This window comes from Pseudorasbora parva, chromosome 17, assembly GCF_024679245.1.
Source record: "Pseudorasbora parva isolate DD20220531a chromosome 17, ASM2467924v1, whole genome shotgun sequence".
Classification (NCBI taxonomy): Eukaryota; Metazoa; Chordata; class Actinopteri; order Cypriniformes; family Gobionidae; genus Pseudorasbora; species Pseudorasbora parva.
In genome coordinates, this window is record NC_090188.1 from 22,323,568 (window position 1) to 22,344,372 (window position 20,805).

At 39.8% G+C, this 20,805-nt stretch overlaps 1 protein-coding gene across 3 annotated transcripts in view; it reads left to right on the top strand.

Moving 5' to 3' along the window:
- Positions 1–20,250: 20,250 nt before the first annotated feature.
- Positions 20,251–20,805, top strand: part of zmiz1a (zinc finger, MIZ-type containing 1a) — a 155,990-nt gene continuing 155,435 nt past the window's right edge. For all 3 annotated transcript variants that reach the window (XM_067420732.1, XM_067420734.1, XM_067420733.1), the window contains exon 1: positions 20,251–20,518. The gene's annotated coding sequence lies outside the window, so the exon portion shown is untranslated. The remainder of the gene's footprint in view (positions 20,519–20,805) is intronic.

Sequence of the window (20,805 nt, forward strand, 5' to 3'; positions counted from 1 at the left end):
GTCAAACATAGTTTATACAGTATCATTATTGTGTTACTAATGCAAAAAATACAATTATATTGTTGTTAACACGTCCAATATTTAGACAAATTCCCATTGAGGAAATGCAATTAATGCAGTTCCATTACAGATTCCCATATGGTAACATGGTTATTTTTCCTGCTGGTACATCATATGGTACGCGTTTTTTCGCGTGCATATGATACTGAACCTTTATCGCTGGGACCGCTCCGTCAAAAACACACTTCTTTGGTATGATTTGGTGAAGTCCTGACAGCAGTGACCGTGGAAATCCACTTTGCGACGCGACTGAAGCGTTGTTTTGAAGCTTCCCGTCATTTCTGCGTTCAAATCGGTTCAAATACAGCGCTGCCTTCCCGGAATGCTGTGCTGAAGCGTTGAAGTCGCTTGATGTCACTTATAGGAATAAAGTGGAGCGTGGCGCGGACTATAACGACATAAGTGTTCACGGACGACTGGATCTGCACCTGAGCAAGTGTTTATGGGCGTGCATTTCCTCTCTCGCTCTAGTCACGCGCGCGCGCACCCTACCGGGAGAAGAGCCTGTACGGCCCATACAAGGACCTTCCGCTCTGTCGACATCAAGCCGACCCATACTCGAAAAAAACTCTCCTAAACTTGTGAGAAACCGGAAGGAGTATTTTTGACACAGAAATACCCCTTCAAATGTCCAACATTAGTTTTTGAAACTTTGTCTATGTTTAGGATGGGAATTCAAGTCTTTAAAGGGATAGTTCACTTTAAAATTACATTTTGATATGTTTTAGCTTACTTCATGGGCATCCGAGATGTAGGAGTATTTGTTTCCCCAGTAGTTTAAATTTTGATCATTTTAGGTCAAACCGTTCACATAATGCAGGTCTATGGTCACCACCTCAAAGAGCATACATAGAGAAGTCCAAATTAAACAATCCCCCATCGTAAGTACACACTGATGGCCTAAGACACGAAACGAGCGGTTTGTGTGAGAAAACGAACAGTATTTATATCGTGTTTACCTCTTGTACACCACAGGAAACACGCACTCGCGCCCTCGGATCAGTCGGACGTAGTGGTGTACAAGAGGTAAAAACTATATAAATACTGTTCGTTTTCTCACACAAACCGCTCGTTTCGTGTCTTAGGCCATCAGTGTGTACTTACGATGGGGGATTGTTTAATTTGGACTTCTCTGTGTATGCTCTTTGAGGTGGTGACCATAGACCTGCATTATGTGAGGCACAGACAAGAACGGTTTGACCTAAAATGATCAAAATTGAAACTACTGGGGAAACAAATACTCCTAAATCTCGGATGCCCATGAGGTAAGCTAAAACATATCAAAATTTAATTTCAAAGTGAACTATCCCTTTAACAGTGTAAAAAGCTCAGTATGCATGAAACAGCATTTCACCCCCCCTTTAATCACAGTAGCAAGTGTCATGCTCAGGAAAGAGTGCTTAGAGAGAAAATGAAATATCATGTGGCTTAAAACAGCTTATTATTGGTTATATTAAAGACTGACCTTCATTACAATGCAATGTATTATTTTAAAGCAAATGAAATCTTGTGTGTCATATGGCACCACTATTATAGAAGTTATCATAGAGGATTTTAACACTCCTGATGAAGTTTTGTTAGTTATGCAGGAGCTAAACTATTTGTTTAGTGTGTTCAGTTCTGAATGTGTTTTAAAAACATAGCAAATGTATTTAAGTGTATTATTGCTTATAATAAATCTTCCATAATACTTTTTTATTCAATGTTAGCATTCTGAGTATTATTTCTACTACGCTGAAATGTAATTTCACAAAATTTGCACAAGGATGTTTAAAGTGCAGATGAGAATATCTTAGCTATCGGCTGTAATTGTAATTAGCACAAAAATGCAGCTTAACCCCATGAAACTCACACTCTAGTAACAAGTAACAAAAACTCACTTTGTTTAATACATATATCATATAATACGGTAAAATAATACGGTATAATATTAATCACTTCCATCAGTTTTGAACTTTCTGCAGCTTAAATGTGCCTGTGAATATGGATATTATCTGTTAGTAGACCAGGTCACTTCTAGAAGACCACTTTAAAAGTGGATAGAGAAGCTGACATTTATCAAAAGGGCAGGAGCATTTCATACCATTAGGACTTCTGGCTGTGTCTAGAGGGACTCAGCTAAACCAATCTAAAAACCAAATGTCATAGCAGCACGCTCAGTCTATTCAACCTGGTTTAAAATCAAAGCGTTGAATGTATGTTGCTTTATTGATACTAGCTCCCAACATCTGAGCGCTGTGTGCTTTTCCCTGTGTTTCTCTGGGGAAAGCATTCTTCATTTGCCCTGAGGATGTCCTTGCCTGGTCTGTTAGGCCTTTGTAGGCTATAAGTAATTCGGGTGATACATGTGCTACCCGTGACCTGCCTCGCATTCCTCCGTCTGCGTACCATTATTACTTGGAACCTTTAATTGCTCTAGACGTTCATTTACCAAGTAAGGGTATCTTGTTCCCCATTAAAGTACTTGCTGTCTCAGTTCTTGTATATGGATGGATTTAGCTTGGAACGGGCCTGGTTTCATTGTTGCATTTGTCATTGCAATCTATAAGGGTCAGAGTTCACTCTTAGCAAACATACGTCATCTGCTACAGTACCGAGGATTTTCTACTCACAAGCAGAATGCTTTAGAAAGAATGCAGAAGTGTATTCTAATTGTCTCAAGTCCATATACACTATATTGTCTCCCCCCCCCACCCCCCATATTTAGCAACACCGTAAAAAAATATTGTTGGTTTAACTTTAAAAAGTAAGTAACTTGGTTGCCTTAAAATTTTGAGTTCATTGAAATTAAAAATTTGAGTTGATACAATGAAGGATATTGGTTTAATAAATACACTGTAAAAAATATTTAGAAAAAAACTTACCGGGTTGCCTTAAAATTTCATTGAAAGTTTATTGAAATTGATTCTATTCATTATAGAATCCTGAAAAAGTGTAGGACTGTTTCCACAAAAATATTAAGGATGTTTCCAACATTGGTCATGACAAATGTTTATTTCAAAATCAGCATATTAGAATGATTTCTGAAGAATCATGTTATACTGAAGACTGGAGAAATGGTGTAATAATATTTCACATGAAGCCAGAGCTTTCCTTATCCAATTGTTTTTTCTCCCTCATCTCATTCAAGAAATATCTGCGTGCACACGAAACCACTGAAACCAACTCAAAATGATTGAGTATACAGTATACATGCCAGACCAGTATGTGGCGCTGTAATTCTAACACAGAAATGCACTAAAAATGGAGAAGAGAGTTGTGGCTGAAGAGGGTACAGCAATGGTCGGAAGTGAGGCAAAATCTCACAATAAAAGAACATTAACCACATTTGATCAGAATTTGTTTAATTAATGCCTACACCTACCCCACCTACCTGCAAACTAAACCTACCATTACAATAATGCAAATACATGAATTCAATGACGGAATATTGATCCGTGCATGCCCAGTGGCCGCAGATGTGTCCCTTCTGGTCTTTACCATGCGGGACATTGTGTGATGACATCACTGTTTCACAAAATATAGAGATTGGCTTGCGAAAACGCAAGGGTGTCGGTTTCAGATTTATCCACTCTTAGGTTTAAAAAAATACCTGTTCCAGGCTCCTAAAATGCTCAATCCGTCTGTAAAAATGCTGATACGATACAAAAAGTTGATGTATACTGCTAAACGCATCTCTGTGTGGACAGGGCCAAGCCTGTGAAAAGGGTGAGGGCATGAATTGGACCTGGAGCAATGTGGTGCAGTGTCAGACCTGGGCCATGGAGCAATGCTGGATCTGGGCAATGGTAGGCTACAGTATAGCAGACCAAGTACATGGTGCTGTGGCAGTCCTGGGCTGTGGAACACTGGATGAGACCATGGAGGATCAGGTGGCCATGTTAGAATCAACCGTGTTGGGGGCCACCAGGGTGGAGCTGGCGGAGGACCACCAAAGCAGCACAGATAACCTAGGGCAATAAGGGGGCCATGGTGGTCCTGGGTAGTACTCTTGGCAGTGAAATAGAGTGTGTCTTCAGGGGAATCTTAAGTGGCCATGATGTGACGAGACTCTGTCGGGTGGCCATAGTGGCTGAGGGCACTGGCATGGTGGGTACTGTTGGGCCCCTCATCCGCAATTCTCAGAGTAAATGAGGAATCACTCAGTAATAAGACAAAGCCATTGTACTAGGCCAGAGTCCACAGAACGGTGCCTTTAGGCATCAGGTAGTTCAAATGATCATTAAGTCCATTACAAAAAAATGCCTTTTAGGGAAACATCATTAAAGCACACCTAGTGGCAAACGGCACAGAACACATTAACATAGTCCTCAATGGCCTGGTCACATTGACAGAGACACAGGAAGATAACTGCTGGGTTCATGGTGAGGTCTAGCTTTCTGTAACGCTATTCTACTGAAGAAGACTGAATGTGAACCCATGTGCAGTTCACTGAAACAGAATACAAAAATAACTAAACAAAAACTTGGCATGAACTAGAGCACATGACTTAGACTTGAACTTGAACAGAAAAGAATTTTTTTTGCACATATACTGACTTGACAACACTAACTAACAGGTTATACGGACAAAGTTAGTCAAAAAACAATGGCAACATGAGGGCAATATATACATAAAGATTAATGACTAACGAGAAAAAACGGAACCTAATTAACACAGTGAACCAATCAAAATGTGACATAAGACAAAGGACCCAATGATAACAACACAACGAGCAAAGAAAGAACATGAGATGGGGAGATTCTCAAACGGAAGGGTGCATCCTACCGAGACTGCGTCCTTTCTAGTCCGGTCAGTTTTCAGTGAGTTTTTTTTCTTCCGTTAAAGGATTGTGGGTGATTTAAAGATGCCATTTGCAACTTTTCCATCTGCTAGAGGGCGCCTATTCAAAACAAAGGCGTAGTTTGCTGACGCCAAGTTTGAGCGCAGCATCTTTGGACATGTGGTCTTCACCTCACAGCCGGTGGAAAAGAATCGGGATAGGACTCAGGCAGAAATCATGTTCATGGATGCAATTATTAACATTACTGTAGTGTAAAGCAGAGCAGGACCGAATGTTGTGGAGCTGAGCAAGGCCACTGGAGCGATTGGTAATGAGATAAACAACACACGCCTCGCAAGTACCGGGACTTTTTTTTATGACGGGACACAGGTGCGGGCGCAATTTTTGCTTGCATGCATGAGGTAAAGCAGCTCTGTTTATATTACATACATTTTAAGGGTTATTTCATCGATTAGGATATGGCTTTGTATCAGTAGAAACCCTGGAGTATATTCAAACGATTGTGCTTCCTCCCTAATATCCCTGTAAGACAAGAGATTTATGCATTTTATTTCTGGAAAAATTCCAGAATTTTTGGCCAAAAGGTTTTTTTCCATACCCATTCTAATGGATTACAGCTTTCACACTGCACGCGGATGTGGTGCGTCTGCAGCAGTGCGGCGATCATTTTCGCATATGTTTAAATGTTTTGCCACTTGTGTGAGCTAAATCTAAAGTACTAGGCTATATAAATATGAATTAATTAATTGCATAAAATGTTGTTTAAATGTAGTAGCATTCGTTAACCTGACTTCTATGAAAGAGTAAACAAAGAGAATTGCAATTCTGACGAGCCATGTTCAGTAACAACTTTTGGATTTTAAATAAAAAATAATGAATAAATGCTGTGTTTGTGGTATGCAACAGTGGATCAGTTGCACGCTGCAAACTCAGCATATGTAAAAGCACAACAGTGCGTGCGGATCCTGCACTGCATACACACCGCAACACGCACTGCATAGGCACTGCGGGCATCAGTCATCATGGTAAATGTAATCTAACTCCTGCAGCGTTAGTGCTGTGACACTCGCGCGATGACCCACTCATTATATTGAACAGACATGTTCAGTATTTAATTGTAGTGCCTGTTCTCCAACTGAACTGATTTTATGAAAATGGGAAAGTGTAGCCTGATGTGGTCATACCCAATTCTAGTCAGAATATGAGTCTGAAACTGCTCCATTGGGCTGTGAATATGAGGCGTTTCAACCAAACCAGGAAAGATCTCAATTGGATAGACCTACAACCAATCAGAGCAACGAAGCAACGTCAACAGAGCTCAACTGCACTGTGTTGCCAAGTCCAGGTTTTTTTTTTGCAGGTTGTTTTCTATGTCAGCGGGTTGAAGCAAAATCGTCTTATTATGTGACTGCCCGACCTTAAAAAATAGTGGGCGGGGCTAAGTTCGGCTGGCATTCAGGCTAGGGAAAGTGAACCCGTCACAGTAAACCAGTAGCGGTGGCTTTGGGAGTGGCCTCACAGGGCAGTTCTGGGAATTGTAGTCTTTCATCCCCATGAGACAAAAATACATCTTCTGTCTTTTCTCAGTCTAGAAAGCACCAAATTCAAAGTTAATTTCACATTTCTACTACATTAATGACCCAGTTTAAATACAGATTCATCTTCCCAGCGCTGAAGTACCCCTTTAAGGATGTAAATTATACATTTGATGGATTCTTCAAATTGAGATGGCCTTGAGCAATGTTTGATGACGTGGCAACCGAGATATGCAGCCTTTATAGGATCCAGCCTTCCTTTTGAGAAACATACTCTATCACATGAGGGCAACACAAACCAACTATGACAAAACAAAAATACATGAACAACTCTCAAAACCTAACAGTGACACATGACAAACCATGGCCATGCTTTGCTATCAATGGGATAACTTAGATTTTAAAATGCATAAAACAATGTTTTGCAATATTACTGTTTTTACTGTATTTTTGATCAAAAAAATACAGCATTGGCGAGCATAAGAGACCTCTTTTAAAAATATTAAAGATTCTATTCGAAGATTCTAAAGATTCCCTAGCGGCAGCAAATTTAATCTGCCCACAAGTGTCGTCTAGCAACTCTCAATACCCTTCTGAGCTGTATTCCCCTAACTCTTGCCGGGCCAGTCACATCGTGTATAGAGTCGGCGGGCGGGGCCATAATGACGACGGCTGAGTTGCGTTTGCGTGCTTCTAGTAAACACAGAAACTGGCGAACGGCGGTCTTTCGAATCAGCTCTGACCACGACTCTGGAACACTTGGAGTTAAGCTTTTCTCTGAGAAAAGGACAAAGAATGGCACTGAAGTCATTCTTAAAAAAGGGAAGATGTGTTCAGAGTTTTGCCGACCAGATAAGACGAATGTTTAATCTATCAACGAGCTCTGTTTCACCTTCGTTGCTTTGTGTGGTGTAAGTTAGCGCTATCCTATCGCGTGCACGCCGTGCAGAGGGAGTTTGAAAGACAACCGTTTATCCCGCCCCTCGGATTGAGCCGTCTATGGTGAGTTTCCAGACCAAACATCTTGATGTGGGTCTGACTTGTCAGGCTAGTCAAAATGTGCAACGTATAAAAACTTTCTTTCATTATAAGCTAAAGTGTGAACCTGATAGACATTCTCAAAGAACCAAATCAATTCTTTATCAGATGAACACATTTTAATAAGGACTTACAGCTCTTATGGGAGGTTGCCCATTAAACGCAAACTGAAGAAAAGGACAGGACATAAAACGATGGCGCCGGTGGCTTCTTGAAGTACCTCTTGTGAGGGGACGAAATACTACCTGCTGCCTTGAGGATATTAAAAATGAAATACAGAGTCATTTGCCGCACAGGGTCAGCTATACTGATCTGTTTTTGATTAAAAACAAGGAGCTTAGAGGCTTTCCTGTTACCATGATAAGGCATCATGTCATAACTCTGATTTCAGCCATGGCCATGTAGACAGTAGTAGTGAGCTTCAGCCAAACCTTAATAATCTCCCATCTAAATGTGTGAGAACTCTCTGAACCCTAAAGCATCAGACATTGCTTTTAAGCCTACAGGTTTTGGCTTTGATGAATCTTTCTTGCAAACTTCTATTAGGAAAATCTGTGCTCCTTCCCTTCTTTCTCGCTGGCTGACTCTATGGGTAGAAGAATCCACTTTGTTTCTAATACTTTAGTATGCTTTTGGATACAAAGATATTTTCACAGTCCAAGGACAGAAAAGAACTCTTTAAAAAATGCAATGAGGAAAAGCAATAGACTAGGGATATATTACTCTCAAAATATACTGTGGTTATCATCAGGAATAGCTAAGCTGAAACTGACCCATATTTTAGCACTGTAAAAGTAGAATTTTCTGCATGGATGGCATCCACAAATGCTTGCGTGGAGAAATCACGCTCCACTTTGTTGAACCTAAACCAACGTGGGCCATAGCCAAAATAAAGTATGTTCGTGCTGGGGCTATACAGAACAATTGTTCAAGTACATGAACTAGCTGGGCTATTAAACCTTCTCCAGGTCAATAAACATTTATGATAAGAGCAGTCCCCTTTCAGAAAACCTTATTTTACAGTCCCAGTAAGGCCCTGCTTTTCTCAGCTGCATTGTGCCGAACACATTAATCCATCCAGGAGGGACTTATTCTGGGCTGTGGGGGCCGCTCCGTCCCTCTCTTTCTTTTTGCAGAGGTTCAATGGCAGAAAATCCATAGCTTCTCTAAGAGGAGGAATTCCATTAGATAATAGATATGGAATCCATCTCGATTCTCCACCTTATCTTCTCTCGGGGTGAGAAATCAATACAGAAGCTTCTGCTCAACTGCCAACAATAACAATAAATTGATAGGCTTGTGAGAGAAGGAGAGTGAGGAAGAGCATTAATGGACAAAACGCCACATTCTTTATTGGCAATGATGCAAATCAAAGTGTTAATTGTGCAAATAGTCATCTGAATGAGGGAAGGAGGGATTAAACATGTATATATAACCGATTCGTTCAAAACCTTTTATTTTTTTTAGGAGCTAAGCAAGGGAATAGGTGTGTGTGTCATCAAAGTACCGCAAAATAGAACGATTAGGGAGCAGACGGCTCTTTATGCTTTCGAAAAACGCTTCAAGTCCAACAAACCTAATGTCTTTGCGAGTCAGTCATTGAATTAAGTGTTCAACAGATTTGTTCAGAGTATTGATGGGAGCCACATTTAAATTCACAACGAAGACTGAGGAATAAACATGGCATTCCACATATGCTCTTTCTATTGACCCATTTGTCAAATAATGTTTATTTATTCTTAATGTTGTTGGCTAGAGAAGCAAAGAGAGTTAATAATTTACATTTGAGATGTTTTTCTTAATGCATCTGACACGTTGCTATGAATAGAATAACTAGCTTTTTTTTGGTAATGGGAATATTGTGCAAAAGTAGCTTTAAAAGGACTTCCTACATGACATAATTTTGCCTACATGAATTGAATTGTCCTAGACATAATGTCTCCTTAACACAAATATGCAAATAAAAGCAAACATTAGGTGACATTTTCTGGTAGCTGATGCCTTAACTCTAATGTTCCTTTATTGACGACCATTCAGAATTAGCTGTTTATTACTAACTTCTCCTAATTTCTCTATTGACTGACTAAATATTGTTTTGCAAGCCACATTTATGTCTAATATTTCCCAACGGATTAGTATGTTTTACCAGCACCCGATTGCTCTTACAAGTGTGAAATTAGCATATTTTCAATTTCTGAGATATTAATGTTTTACTGTCTACTGCCTTGACTGTATCACAGCTCCTGATGGTCACTAGTGAAGGGAATTCTGTGCACGTTCTTTTGGTGCCATCAGCCAATCAGCATTGTCATGACATAATCGTCAAGTCAAGTCACATGTCATCTAAGGCTCAGGTTATTGGCTCAAACATTTCTGTGGTCCCATGAGCAAAGATGACAGATTTCCAATTGGGTACTTACTCCTCCAGGTACTGCAGCCGAACAGCTACCATTAAGATGAATGAGAATGTTAACAGATAGCTTTCTCCAGGTACATGACCTTCCTTTAAAAACACTGAACATCAACTGAATATCACAGCCATAAATCTGGAACTAAAGCCAGTGTTTTCTCTTCTAACCCTCAACCTGCTTATTTTACTGACACTTAGCCAGCAGATGTCAGTCTTTTCTGTAGTATCAATGGCACATTACAAATGGCATTGCCCTAGAGGCAGATTTAAAGACTACAGGGGTGAAACTGTCAGGAGAACATATAATGGTAAAGAGAAAATGTTAATTAGGATGGACTTAATGAGAATGGCAAGCTCTCAGCACCATTGACTCAGCATTAGATGCAAGCTCTAACTATTAATGACAACATTATTCAATTTGAACTGCACTTGAGGCCTAATCATTTCATTTACATGTATGAGCAATCAGTTTAATCAATGGGTAACCACTGCATAGAGTGGAATCATGGTGTTTAGCCACAGAAAGAGTCACAGATACTTTATAAAGCAATCACAAGCCACTGCTGTACCATTCGGCCGGATAACTAGTGTTTTAGGAATAAAACGTAAGAGTACATCATGATATAATGGCTCATCCTAGAAATTCCAAGTCAGTCATAACGAATGAATTAGCACCCAGACGTATTCTTCAGGAGAATATCAAAAACGTAACAATGGCAAGGCGCTAATATATTTAAACCATGCCATATCTCTTGCGCCTTACACAACTTATCTATTACGGCTTGCGTGGGATCCGTTAGGCAGTTCCCTTTTTCATGTCGAGCCGTGTACGGAGGGAAGACCACCCTCATTGGGAATTGAGTGCAAGTTAATTTCAACCCACACAATGACACAATCTCGAAGACTGCAGAACAGTCTTTTGTGCAGCTTCTCTCCCCCAACCTAGTCAGTGGGAGGCATTAGCATCCCTGTCATCAGTGCCTGAGAGCCATCACTCCTTTGAAGGATTAACTTCATTAGCATGTTTTCATGCCACTCGTCTTCTAATTGCCCAATTGAAGCGCCCACTTGTTGTGCTTGTGAAACATGCCTGGACTCACAAGACCAAGTCCAGGACTTCTTTCTGAAGGTTATCACTTTTGTTTTATCATGTTATTAATAATTATCTTTCTATCTATCTATCTATCTATCTATCTATCTATCTATCTATCTATCTATCTATCTATCTATCTATCTATCTATCTATCTATCTATCTATCTATCTATCTATCTATCTATCTATCTATCCATCCATCCATCCATCCATCCATCCATCCATCCATCCATCCATCCATCCATCCATCCATCCATCCATCCATCCATCCATCCATCCATTCATCCATCCATTCATCCATCCATCCATCCATCCATCCATCCATATTTAATACACTTTTGTAAGACCGCTTAATTTGTCACCTTTGAATTGTTTGAATAAGGGGTGCGGGCAAATTCATTCAAATACACACTTATGCAACTTCAATTGCACATTTTGGTCAATCATTTAGTTCAGTTTATTGTGATCAGGGACATCATGCGCCCTCTTATAAATCAGTGGCAGACTATCTCACTTGGTGTCCTAGGCAAGATATGATATGATATGATGAAAGGAAAAGCACTTTAGCAGTTCTTTGAAAGTATCACAGTTCAATTTATTCAAATATTCATGGCCATTTTATTCAAATGTTTAAGAAGAGAGAGTAAAACAGTAAAAAAAGACAGTGAGATCTTTTGGTTCAAACCTTTTTTTTATCCAGCCAAACAGAGAGAAGTGTCACCCTGCCTCAGTGACGAGAGAGAGAGAGAGAGAGAGAGAGAGAGAGAGAGAGAGAGAGAGAGAGAGAGAGAGAGAGAGAGAGAGAGAGAGAGAGAGAGAGAGAGAGAGAGAGAGAGATCCAAAATCAAAGTAGCATGTAAACATAGCCTGTGGCCCTCCTCTCATTTCCCTTATGAATCACAAATACAGATATTGCATGCTTAAACTAAAGCCCTTGCCCTCTTAAGTTCTCTACATGATGTCATGTACAGGAAGGTATTTCTCAGTCTCAACCTGTCTGCTCATGCAAGTTCTCCAGTAATACGATACACATCTAAATGTTCTGAGAAAATGCTGGTCATTCTCAGACAAGGGCTTCATTTATTTCCCAAGAACGAGGCTCATTTTCCCGCATTGCAGCCTGGGCTGCGTTTCACACAGTAAATTAAAGTCCTTATGCACCCATATTATGAACGTATGATGTAAGTGATGCTGTGTTTATGCAACATGCAAAGAACTTAATTAAACACTAACTCCCCTTTTCTATTTTCTGTTGTATGTGTAACATTCTGAAATTTTACCTATACTGTAAAAGCAGTTGGCAAAATTATTTTTTGTTATCTTCTGATGCACAGTATAAATGTGTGAACATTTTAAACTGAAACTGATATTGAAACCCCAACAGATTTGAAGCGAATGTCAAAGGCGGTTAGAAAAGCTTTCAATATCAAAAATCCGCTCATGGTGTATTTGAGAGATTAGAGAATGTCTGATTTAAGGACCAACAATCAATAGGCTTAAAAAGGTTATGTGGATCAATGTAAAATTGTTTAGTTCGCCAGCTCTATCATTTGATTATTGCCATCTTGAAGAACAGAACACATCTTCTGTTAAAGGTAAGCAATAATGTTCCTTATCTGTGCAGTTTGAGCACAGAAATTGCTTTTTTTAAATTTTTGTTTAGAGGTCAGAGAGTGAGGCTAGGCAAATCTAGTGCTGGTCGGATACATTTTCCTGAATATGTCCAGCAGGCATCGAATCAAGAAGGAGATTAGCCGTCTCTTAATTTACTCTAAGAGCCACTGAGCAAGTTGATTCTAAAGCAACTTGTCTCATGTCATCTAATGGGCATAATTAACAATCAAACCGAATATGACAGTGAACTTTACTCTCACTGATGCCTGTCTGCCGCTCCAAGTTCAAATGCTAAAATTAGCCTCTAGGGAGTAGCATAAATTCATTTTTTGTGGATTTGCAATTCAAACACACAGCCACACACATAGTAGCGTCTCTTATAAACTGGCTAAATTAAAAATTAACATTGTGTGCTGCTAAACTTTTAAGGGTTGAATATACTGTAAGCATTCCACAGATTGAACCAAGGCCTGTCCTGTCCAAACATCGTACGTCTTGTTTGTAGAAGAGGGGAAAATAAACCATTGGCTCTTCATTAGGCTCCAAATAAACCTTAACTTAGTCTTTATGTCCATCCCCTACCTCTCCTCTCAATCCTCTTTCTCCTCCTTTCTCTTCCTTCCTACATGGCCTGAGGGAGCAGTTAGATCTCTGAATGCTCTCACTCTATTGTGAGCTCACATTGATTGCCTCTACCCTCTCCAAAGCCAGTCGGGCCAGTCAGCATGGGGTACAGGCTGTCTGCTTTATCCACAGTGGCTCACATTTTTCTGAGAAATAAAAGAGGGGGAGAGAGAGAGAGTCTCGGAGTGAGTTCCTCCTCCACTCCTGCAAACAGAGAACCAGATGCATCTGTTTTACCCCCCCACCCTCTTTTTTTCTCCCTCTCCCGCCTCTCCTCTCAGTGGCTGTACTCTAAAGGGAATCAATAGTGTACTTAAACGGATTTCTCTTGTGTCTTGTTGTCAAATACGTTGTGCACCTCTGCCTTTCTCCGTGTGGGCTGATCTTTGTGCGCTGTGGTAACGTCTCAGCATCGCTCATTTATATGCCCTTGATCTGCATTTCCGCTCTTTGTCTGTTTTACACTTCTGTAATATCCTTTACACCTACCCAGTTAATGGTGCTTTGGCACAGTCGCTTGTGTTTCCTCTAAGGAGGTCTGTGAGGGCGATAGAGCGCTGTGTAAAGGAGCTGTAAATAATCTGTGAACGCTCAGTCTGTGTGTGAAAGCTTATGTCAGCAGAACTGAAACTCTCTTTCCATCATGTAGCTATGAAGTCTCAGCAGCATCAATCATTTCCCCTGTGATTGTCAGGGAATTAGCTGAGCCGTGGCACTCAGTGGCGAGCCGGTTCGTGTCATCTTGGGTCGAAAAGTGCAGCAAAATGTGTGGATACGTGTCCGAATTGTCTAATTTTTGTGTTATTTCATTTGAAAGTAGCTATTAATGTACTTATATTGACACCTGCAAGACCATTTAGGACATTATCTGACACAACAACATGGCTGAGCGACATTCAGAACTGGGTGGGGTATTTTTATTGCAATTCCAGTTTGAATGGAAGTAGATTTAAAATGAACTGAAATTCTGTGAATCGACAAACTTTGAATATTGGATTTTGAATATGGACAGAGCCTTGTTTAAAAGGTTTAAGAAGTTTGTAGGCAAGATAAATTATAATATTATTATATAGATTATAGATTTTTAAAAGAAGTCTCTTATGCTTAGCAAAACTGCTTTTATTTGATTAAAAATACAAAACAAACAGTAATATTGTGAAATATTAATACAATTCATAATTTTCCAAATGTCATTCATTGTTGTGATGCAAAGCTGAATTTCCTGTTCAAAAAGTTCAAAATAACTGCATTTATTTGAAATACAATCTTAAATGGCTTTACTGTCACTTTTGATCAGTTTAATGCATCCTTGCTGAATAAAACTATTCATTTATTTCCAAAATAAGGTAGGGTATAATACTACAAACGTTTTCCATTTCAGATAAATGCTGTTCTTTTGAACTTTCTATCTATTAAAGAATCCTGAAAAAACAACAACATTGTTTCCAACATTGATTCATGTTAATAAGCTGCAAATCAGCATATTGAAGGATCATGTGACACTGAGGACTGGAGTAATGATGCTGAAAATTCAGCTTTGCATCACAAAATGTTATTACATTTTAAAATATATTCAAACAGAAAACAGTTATTTAAAATTGTAATAATATTTCCCAATATTACAGTTAATTAAATAAATGCAGGATTGGTGAGCAGAAGAGGCGTATTTTTAACACAATAAAACTCAGAGTTTCTGTTGTTAAAGGGGGGGGGGGGGGTGAAACACTCAGTTTCAGTCAATCTCATGTCAAAGTTTCTTCTCATGTCAATCTTGAGTACCTATTGAGTAGTATTGCATCCTTTATATCTCCGAAAAGTTTTTAGTTTTATTATATTTATAAAAGAAATATAGGCTGTACCCATGGGCGTCGGAAGCAAATAAAAAGTGGGCGGGTCAGTATAGCGGCTAAGGCAAAATATGATAGGTGGGGAAATTGTTTTGTGGGGGTCTAGGGGTTCTCCCCCCCAAAAAAAATGATTTCATAGATGTGATTTCCTGCATTATGATGCGTTTTAGGCCATATCCCCCTATACCAAAAAAGACCTCAAACCAGTCAATACCAATAGTCTAATAAAAAGGCTATATTCATTTAACTGCCATAGAAATCAACAGTTTCACAGATAATGATAATGAACAAGTTGCATGTTTTTTATGCTCCGTGTACAGACAGAAAAAGTGCAGTTTACTAAACGATTGATTGGGCCAAGTGGTAAGGGGTAGTCAATGTAAGCAGACGTGCTGAATTAGAGACGATAAAAGTGAGTGGGTCCAATATCATTGGTCTTAAAAAGTGGGTGGGTCTTGTCCCACCCACACACAATGGTTCCGACGCCCATGGCTGTACCGAGTCTTTCCGTAAAAAAAACGAGTGCCTGGAGGCGTATCGTGTGGGCGGAGCTAAAGAATGACGAGCGCACACAAAGCGGTGACGTCCTCAAGCGTGGAGAAGAAAACGCTACCCTAAATAAACCATAGCTATCAATTAGATTCAACTAATACAGATAATGATCCAGAATCAGATCCGGAGGCTGAAATAAATTGAATAGGAGAAGCAACAACAGCAGGACGTCCGTCTCTGTGGTATGTACTGTATTTAGTGGACTGTCAACATTTGTGTGTGTTTACTCGCAGTTTATGAGGACATGATTTGGTTTATGGACTATTGTATGCGACTAAACATTAGAAGTAGCAAGCAAAACGGTTTTGCACGTCAGACTAGTGTAACGTTATACATAGAACAACAATGGAGTAACTGTTAGCGCATTTGAATGAAGAAGCACGCTTTGTGAGAACGTCCCCTAGCTTTACGTTTGGGTGATTTTACAATAAACAAACTGACACCTAGTGGTCAGCTAAACAAATGTATTTAAACACACCATAGATCGCAGGCTCCACTGATAAACTAACGTTATACACGATCGTGTTGTTTACTGATGTTTACTCATGCGACGATAGCCAACAACATAGATATTTGAAGTAGTTTTACTCACCGCCTGCTTCCAAAGCAGGACCGTGAACCTTTTTCGTCACCGCTCCATCAAAAACACACTTCTTTGGTAACTGTTGATTTCGTGAAGACCTGTGACAGTAGTGACCGTGGAGATCCACTTTTGCGACGCGACTGAAGCGTGATGTTGTGCCGCTTCCCGTCATTTCTGCGTTCAAATCGGTTCAAATGCAGCGCTGCCTTCCCGGAATGCTGTGCTGAAGCGTTGAAGTCGCTCGACGTCACCCATAGGAATAAAGTGGAGCGTGGTGCGACAGAAGTGTTCATGGACGACTGGGTCTGCATCTGAGCAAGTGTTTATGGGCGTGCATTTCCTCTCTCGCTCTAGTCACGCGCGCGCGCACCCTACCGGGAGAAGAGCCCGTACGGCCCATACAAGGACCTTCCGCTCTATCGACGTCAAGCTGACCCATACTCGAAAAAAAACTCTCTGAAACTTGAGAAACCAGAAGGAGTATATTTGACACAGAAATACTCCATGAAACGTCCAACATTAGTTTTTGAAACTTTGTCTATGTTTAGGATGGGAATCCAAGTCTTTAACAGTGTAAAAAGCTCAGTATGCATGAAACAGCATTCCACCCCCCCCTTTAAATAACATAGCAAAGTGTTAAAATCCCTTTTTTGACTGTTTTTATGTCAGACGGTACACATAGTTGTATGTATATACTGTAGTTGTACCACCTGACATGGAAAGTGTACCAACATACCTATACTTGAAATTTTCATTTAATTATTTGAGAGAGATCTACAACATAAATACAAAAATATGCATATCATGTAATTGACCCATATATATATATATATATCAATGTTAAGTGGTCTTAACTAATTTTTTTCAGAGCTTTATATATATATGTGTGTGTGTGTGTGTGTGTGTGTGTGTGTGTGTGTGTGTGTGTGTGTGTGACCTGGTAATCCCTACGTTATGGGGACAAAATGTCCCCACAAAGATGGCAATATCCGAAATCCTTTTCCTTGTGGGGACATTTTTAGGTCCCCATGAGGAAAACAACTTATAAATCACACAGAAGGAGTTTTTTTGAGAAAGTAAAAATGCAGAATGTTTCCTGTGATGGGTAGGTTTAGGGGCAGGGGCAGTGTAGGGGGATAGGATGTACAGTTCGTACAGTATGAAATCCATTACGCCTATGGAAAGTCCCCATAAAACATGGAAACACGACATGTGTGTGTGTGTGTGTGTGTGTGTGTGTGTGTGTGTGTGTGTGTGTGTGTGTGTGTGTGTGTGTGTGTGTGTGTGTGTGTGTGTGTGTGTGTGTGTGTGTGTGTGTGAATTAATTTCTTTGAATTGTAATTGAGTTAATTTCTCTTCTTATCATTCCAATTCAAGTTTCAAGTGTGACCAATTCAGCTCTAATTCACATTCATTAATTGAAAGGCCAGATTGAAGCCAGATTTCCAGTTTTGAATTTTACACAACATGTTCTCAGACCTTAAATTCTATTTTGATTTTGTGCATCTGTGTGCATATGAAATTATTCTGAGGTTCAGTCAAGCTAAAGTCACTCCACCTAAAGTCCATCCATCTTCTTGGCAGCCATCTGGTCATATTGTCTCAGAATGTAAGAGTTGAGGGCTTATCCGCGAACACTAAGAGCTCTTACAACAACCAGCTTTGAACTGAAGTGTGCTGTTCATTGACTGCTCGTGATTTTGTTCGCATGAACCGTGGCATCTTTGAAGGACTTCACAAAAACATGATTAATGGCCCAGAACACAGGATATTACAAGCAGCTTAAAAGGTATATCACAATAGACACTGAGGTACTCGCCATTGCTAACGCCGTGCTTTGATACTGATGTTACACGGGGGTATCCATCTTTGCAAAAGCCATCTGAGGCACCAGTCATCCTATCGACAAATTCAACAGCATCTGTTAAATCACTTTGAAAGTCAGGCCATGATGAAGTGCCTCGAGTCGAATAAGTGCATGTAAAAAAAACAACACAATAACACACTTTCAAAACAGCCAGTCAATATCGAAAAGGAAGTGTGGTTAAAACAGGATTTGGAAAGCTAAATTAAATGAAACTGAGGAAAGGGGTGCTTTGACATTGTCTGCAGCACTTAAATTGTCATTTGGCAGATCATGAACTCTCCTTCTAAGAACAGGACAGAAATAAATATGAATGACTGCCTGTGACCGATGATGTCATCTGCTAGATTTATCCCTGCCAACTTAGATAACTGTACAGGAGCAAGTGTCCTTGGGACAAAGTGCTCAGAGAATAGGGCCCGTGCATTAATGTCGACAGCGATGCAGTGGAGATGCTAAGATCAAAGACACGTCCAGACACTTTCTTTGAAATCACTGGCCAAAGATTGCTGGGAAATAATTGACAGACGGTAGGGAAAAAATATCTAACGCTCTATTGAGAAATAATCAACACAATGAGTTCTTTGAATTGACAGGAAGTGTTGTAACACCATCGGTTTAACCAGTTATACACAAGGGGTTAAATCATACATGAGCACCGTCATTCTGAGGTCACAGCAGAAGAATGCAAAAATATAGAAGACTTACAGTACAACAACAAAAAAATAAGAAATGAAAATTTCACATCTGGTTTATAATTTGATTTGTAATCATGTTAATGGATGAAAGAACAGGATCATCTAAGTCAGCAGTTTCTCTTAATTTGCTTTTCATTTACACAAGTGTGCGAGCGAGGAAATAAATAAATAAACAAATATAATGGGCACGGACTGTATATTATGTTTTATACATTTCAATATTTGTTGTTTTGTTTTGCATTAAAATGAATAATTTTACTATATTGAATTTAAATGTTTTTGAAATCGTGGCATCATGGCATAATAATTATATTACACTTGAATAAGTTCACTTTAAAACGTTCATGTTTTCTATTAATGCTGCAGGCAGTGATGCAGATTGTGTCAACAGCACTCTTTGCACTTGACACTAATTTGCACACTTCAGGGATTCATTGCAGATTTATAAACTATTTTAATTAGTAGCAGACAAATGGGAATATTACATAGTGTTTACAGCACTCAAAATCTGCCTGTATTAAATACAATGATACCTCTTGTCATATGTTGAGTGCTTTTGCTTTGCTCCTGTCACTGTCAGGAGGAAAGAAATTACAAGCTGTAAAATCCCAGGCAGGGCATTTGCATATCTCCATATTTTAGGACATAAGTCACACAGACAGGCATGCTGGAATGTAGTTCTGGTGGTGTGAGGCAGCGCGGCGTGTGCAGTGAGTGACTGTATCTGATGCTCTACTAGACGCTCGCGCGGCCTCCCCCTGGTCAGTCGAGTCGCTCGGCATTGGCTGAGGAGGCCGGGGATGCGCGCTGTGTCTCGGCACTGTTGGAAGAGTCATTGTTCCTTGACGTCACCACTCAGCCAAGCCTGGCGCTGCTGCTCTCAAACATGTCTTTGTTATTCAGAGCTTTCCATCGGCGAATCGCAAAATACGGAACGAGCTGTTCCTTGTATTCGCGGGAAGTAAGAGGACTCGCATGGACGCACGTTTGTTTGTGTTTGGGGAGGAGATTTCTATGAGAATATCTGTTTATACTAATATCGGAAATTGATTTTTTTTTTAATAATAGAGTATTATGATTATCATTATTATTTGTAGCTTTTTTGTTAAACGTTTATACAAAACAATATTTATAAAATGTAATTTAAAATAATGTAGTAAAAAAATCACATAACTTAAAACTAAACATAGTGCTATATATATATAAATGCCTTAGCCTATATTAAATAAAATAGGTTTTTGTATATGATTTGTACTCATAATTAGAATGTTCATATTTTGTTGTAATTCTTGCCTACAAGATAGTAATAAAACTATATGTACAAAATATGTACTCTTCGCGAATAGTACATTATAACAACAATTGCACTTTAAATCTGGTGGTTTTGACACATTTGTACTCTTACGTTCAATCAATATCCTCGAAAAAACATTGTGGTCTCCTTGGTTCGATTACAATAAATGCAAGCCAAACGACATACTGTAGTATTCCGACAGCAGCACAGAACCTGGCACTCGCGTGTGAATCCAGTCCGTTCGTCTGCACACGCCGCTTGGTGTCTTCCAAAGGCGCGAGCGCTTTACGCGACTCTGGGACACATTTTGTCAGCAACCAGCAAGCATGGCTCTGTGGTAATAGAATAGCCCGTGTAATTTGACACTTCAACTTGCCGTGCGCTACGTTAGTTGATTCAGACAGTCACACTAACGAAACGCCGTGCGCTTTTCTCTCAGTGTTTGTGAAGTGTGAGGGGAGAAAACAGATCGCAACTTCAAATCCAGGAGATATTCGGCGCCGTGCTGTGATTGGACCTAAAAGTAAGTTGTGTTTGTGTTTTCCTATCATTTCGCACCTTGCTCGCCGGGAAGGTTTTTATGCATTGCATTGAAATGAATCCGTAGCCTCCGCGCTAGCTCCAACCTCAGCTAACAATAGAGTCACTTAAAGTATCGCTAAGATGTGTACACATGTATTTCTGCACATGAAACAATTGCTCTAACTGAAGCGTTGGCGATACGTTGGCTTTGTGTTTTCGAAGCTAAGCACTATTGAGCAATTTTCCTGGACAGTGCGTTCAGAGGAACGCGGAATTTGGCTGAACCGG